The sequence below is a fragment of the Mobula birostris genome, chromosome 4 (genome assembly GCF_030028105.1).
Source record: "Mobula birostris isolate sMobBir1 chromosome 4, sMobBir1.hap1, whole genome shotgun sequence".
Taxonomy (NCBI): domain Eukaryota; kingdom Metazoa; phylum Chordata; class Chondrichthyes; order Myliobatiformes; family Myliobatidae; genus Mobula; species Mobula birostris.
In genome coordinates this window covers 54,673,458-54,678,342 of record NC_092373.1, presented here as the reverse complement: position 1 = coordinate 54,678,342, position 4,885 = coordinate 54,673,458, and the positions used below count along the sequence as shown (strand labels likewise).

Sequence of the window (4,885 nt, the reverse complement as noted above, 5' to 3'; positions counted from 1 at the left end):
GTGAGTCATGTTTATGTGACAGGAAACTTTTAATATCCCTCACACCGCAACTACTATCATCTGTAGGTCGGAGGTAAATAAATCAGCATGACTTTTTATATTAAAGTATGTTTCTTCATGTGTCATGGAAATAATATTGGTACCGCGCGACACAAACTGGGTTTCTTGAAATAACGCGTCAGTTTGTGTTGTGTTTGCCTTTGCTGCCGGTCACCGAGGCAGGGACAAGGAGCGGTTAGACGGAGAAGTGCGTCAGTATTGTTGCCTTCAAGGTCGACAAATACATGGAATCGGGGAAGTACAACACTGAAACAGGCCTTTCGGCCCATCAGTTCATTCCACACTCTCACGACCATCTGAATGAAGAAGTTACCCTTCATGTTCCCCTTAAACTTCTCACCTTTCACTCTTAACCCATGACATCGAGTAGTCCTTTCTAACCTCAGTGGAAAAAGACTGCTTGCATTTACCCTATCTATACCCCTCATGATTTTGTACATCTCTATCAAATCTCCTCTCAATCTTCTACATTCCAAATAATAGTCCTAACCGATTCAATCTTTCCTTGTAACTCAGGTCCTGCAGATCCGGCAACATTATTATAAATTTTCTCTGTAGTCTTTCAACCTTGTTTACATATTTTGTATTTATATGACTCCATTCATGAACACCTCCTATATTTCACAACACTTTTGAGCCAGTGAAATACTTTTGAATTATAGCCACTCTTATTATGAGGGAAATGAGGCAACCAATTTGCAAAATGTAAGTTTCCAGAATGGCAATGTGATAATAATCCAATGCTGATTTAAGTGTTCTGATACTTTTGTGAGCCTGTGCATTAAATTATAATGTAACTACCCAAGATATTTGTTGTGGCACTTCAAGCTCTGTCAAGTATGCAAACAGCTTCACTAATCCTAGGGCTTAATATTTGCCAAATTCTATTGAAAGGAACATTCCAAGTTAGCACATAGTACAAAACTAAGTGTGAATGTGAGACAGAGTGATGAGGATAAAAAGACACCTGAAGAGAATATAGATAAATGAGTGGATAACAGTATGGCAGATGAAGTGCAGCTTGGAAAACTGTGAGGATATCAACTTTTGAAGAAAAGTCTGTGTTGGCAAATGTTCATGTTCAGATGGACTGCTTTCTTTGCAGTAGGCAGTTTGGAAACCAAGTGGTATGATGCCCTTTATTGGAAAATGATTTGAAAACGTATTGTTTTATAACAGTTGTAAAGTGTATTGGTGAGACTGGAGGATTGTTGTGTCCTTACCAAAAAGGATATATCTTTCCAGATTTAAGATTCATCAGACAGTTTCTTGAGATGGTGCATCCATCATATGAGAAGATACTGAGTATGTTAAACCAATATTCATCAGAGTATAAACAAATGAGAGAATAGCTGTGCAAGTGCATCAGTGATACTGTCTTCAAGGTCTTGACGTCTAATGTACAAAATAGTTTACATGGTTGTTATGGGATTGATGTTTCCCTGAGTGAGAAGTTTGGAACTCTGATCGGAGTCTTAAAATAAGGAGGAAGTCATTTAGTACTGAAATGAGGAGAAATGTTGTAACTCAGGTGGAGAATCTATGGAATTTTCAAGTCCAGATGGCTGTGAAGTCATTGATACCATTTAAAACAGAGATCCAAAGATTTCTGCTGTGAGGGATATGAAAATAATGTAGAAAATTGTGTTGAGGTAGAAAATCAGCCATTATCTTATCAGCCATAAGGAGGCAGGAATGACTATAGTCACTATTATTGAAAAGAAAGTGCTTGGGAAATTGAAAAGTCTGAAGTTAGGTAAGTCACCTGGACCAGATGGACTACACACCAGGGTTTTGAAAAAGTTAGCTGAAGAGATTGTGGAAACATTAGTAGTGATCTTTCAAGAATCATTAGATTCTGGAATGGTTCTGGAGGATTGGAAGATCACAAATGTCACTCCACTCTTTAGGAAGGAAGGGAGAGAAAAGACATGACATTACAGGTCCGTTAGCTTGACTTTAATGCTAGGTAAGATGTTTAAGTCCATATTAAGGATTAGGTTTCAGGGTACGTACTCGGAGGCACATGAGGAGTGGCACGGTAGCAAAGAGGTTAGCGCGTTTCTATTACAGCTCAAGGTATTGGAGTTCGGAGTTCATTTCCGACGTCATTTGTGAGGAGTCTGGACTATTCTCCCTGTTGAATGTGTGGGTTTTCTCTGGGTACTCCAGTTTTCTTCTACAGCCCAAAGACGTAACAGTTAGGATGTTAATTGGTCATTGTATATTGTCCCTTGATTATGCTAAGGCTAAATCGGGGTTGCTGGGTGGCACGGCTCAAAGGGCTGGAAGGGCCTGTTCTGCATTGTATCTCAATAAGTAAATAAATGATAAAATAGGCAAAGTCAGCATAGTTTTTAAGGGGAAATCTTGCCTGACAAATTAGTTGGAATTCTTTGAGGACGTAACAGGCAGGATAGACAAAGGAGAGTCAGTGGATGTTGTTTGAAACATAGAAAAACCTACAGCACAATACAGACCCTTCGACCCTCAATGCTGTGTCGAACATGTACTTACTTTAGAAATTTGCTCAGATTTTCAGAAGGCCTTCGACAAGGTGCCGCACATGAGGCTGCTAAAGAAGAAAAGAACCATGGTATCACAGAAAAGATACTAGTATGGACAGCAGAATGGCTGATGGCAGAAGACAAAGAATGGAAATAAAGGGGCCTATTCAGGTTGGCTGCTAGTGACTTGGACTATTGCAGGGTTTGGTGTTGAGTCTGCTATTTTCCACGTTATAGCTTCATGATCTGGATGACAGGTTGATGGCTTTGTCTGGAACTCTGGGTCACAGTATCAAAATAAATAACTTAGAACTGAAATGAGGAAAAATGTTTTAACTCAGATGGAGGTGAATCTTTGGAATTCTCAAGTCTGGAGGGCTGTGAAGACATTGATTCCATTCAAAATAAAGAACCAATGAGTTCTGCTGTGAGAGGTATGAAAATAATGCAGAAAATGGTGTTGAGGTAGAAAATCACCATGTTCCTGTTGAATGGAAGATGATAAGTTGTTTGTGGACGACAGAAAAGAAGGTGGAAGGGAAGGTAATGTTGAGGAAGCAGGAAATTTGCAGAAGGAGAATGGGCAAAGAAGTGGCAGGTGGAATATAGTGTAGGGAAGTAGGATCTTGCACTTCGGTCGAAGGAATGAAAGTGTAGACTATTTTTTAAACAGAGAGTGAACTCATGAATCAGAGGTGCAAAGAAATTAAGAATCATTGTGCAGGATTCCACAAAGATTAACTTGCAGGTTGAGTCAGTAGTCAGGAAGGCAAAATCAACATTAGCATTTATTTCCAGAGGATTAGAATATAAAAGCAAGGATGTAATTCAGAGGCATTATAAGGCATTGGTCAGATTACATTTAGAGTATTGTGACCAGTTTTGGACCCCAAATTGAAAGAAGAATGTGCTGTCATTGGAGAGGATCCAGAGGAGGTTTATGAGAATTATCCCAGGGATGAGGAGCATTGGATAGCTCTGAGCTGGCACTTGTTGGAGTTTAGAAGAATGAGCAGGATCTCATTGAAACCTATTGAATATTGAAAACCTTAAATAGAGTGGGCAGAGTGGGGATGTTTCCAACAGTAGGAGAGTCTAGGACCAGACTCTCCCTGGGCACTGCCACGGAGTAGAAGGATGTTCCTTTAGAACAGAAAGCAAGGAGCAGAGGATAAAATGTATTCATGAACAGGATGCTTATAAAGTGGAAATAAAGAAACATTTTATATACTGTATAAAAAAAAGTTCCAAGTTTTTCAATAATTGTCCAAAAGTAAGGTTCAGTGACATAAAGCAAAGAAGAGAAATTATTTGTAATTATTACAGGAATGAAAGGTTTCGGCAGAGAAAAAGTTAAAAACCTTGACACACTTTAGATTAGGGCACTAAAAACTAAGAGATCTAATTGAGGTGTTCACTTTCTGTTGGGTTTAATGGGGTGAATATTGTATAATTATTTCCAGGATCAATAAGTTAGTAAGTGGCATCTACAAATGTCTGAACATCTCTAACACTGTGAAAGGAGCGATTGTGGGAAAGAGGCTGAGAACTGTTCTTGGCAGAGAGCTGGCAGACGTACAATAATTCAGATTGTATCCAACAATGTTTAGGGTGAAGATCCTTCATCAGGATTGTAAAGGAAAGGGGCAGAAGCCAGAATAAGAAGGTGGGGGGAGGGAAGACGTACATGCTGGCAGATAATATGGAAGACCAGGTGAGGGGGAAAGTAGGTGGGGAGGGGGATTGAAGTAAGAAGCTGGGAGTTGATAAGGGAAAGAGGTAAAGGCTGAAAAAGAAGAAATCTGATAGGAGAGGAGAGAGGGCAATGCTTCACCTGTGAATCTGTTAGGCTCATCTACTGTAACTGGTGCTCACAGTGATGAGAACAGATGTAGATTGGAGGGTTCCTTCAAGTACCCTTGCTTCGTCCACCACAAAAGGTGGGCCTTCCTGGTGGCCACCCATTCCAATTTGACTTTCCATTCCTATTCCAACATGTCGGTCCATGGCCTCCTCTGCTCTCATAGTGAGGCCACTCTCAGACTGGAGGAGCAACACCTCATAATCAATCTGGGTAGCCTCCAACCTGATGGGATGAACATCAGTTTCTCTGACCCTTGGTAATTTCTCCCCATTTTTCCCTTCACTCTTTTTCCATTACCTATTTTGGTTCCCCTATCATCCCTTCTCTTCTCTTCAGCTGCCCATCGCCCCCTCTGGTGTCCATCCTCCTTCCTTTTCTCCTATGGTCCACTGTCCTCGCCTATCACACTTTACCTCTTCCACCTATCACCTCCCAACTTCTCATTTCATCCCCC

The 4,885-nt window shown here is 40.5% G+C and overlaps 1 long non-coding RNA gene across 1 annotated transcript in view; it reads left to right on the top strand.

Annotated features, from left to right (window-relative positions):
- Positions 1–4,885, top strand: part of LOC140196342 (uncharacterized) — a 42,395-nt gene that overhangs the window by 862 nt on the left and 36,648 nt on the right. The window contains exon 2 of the long non-coding RNA XR_011885684.1: positions 2,595–2,738. This is a non-coding gene — a long non-coding RNA (uncharacterized lncRNA). The remainder of the gene's footprint in view (positions 1–2,594; positions 2,739–4,885) is intronic.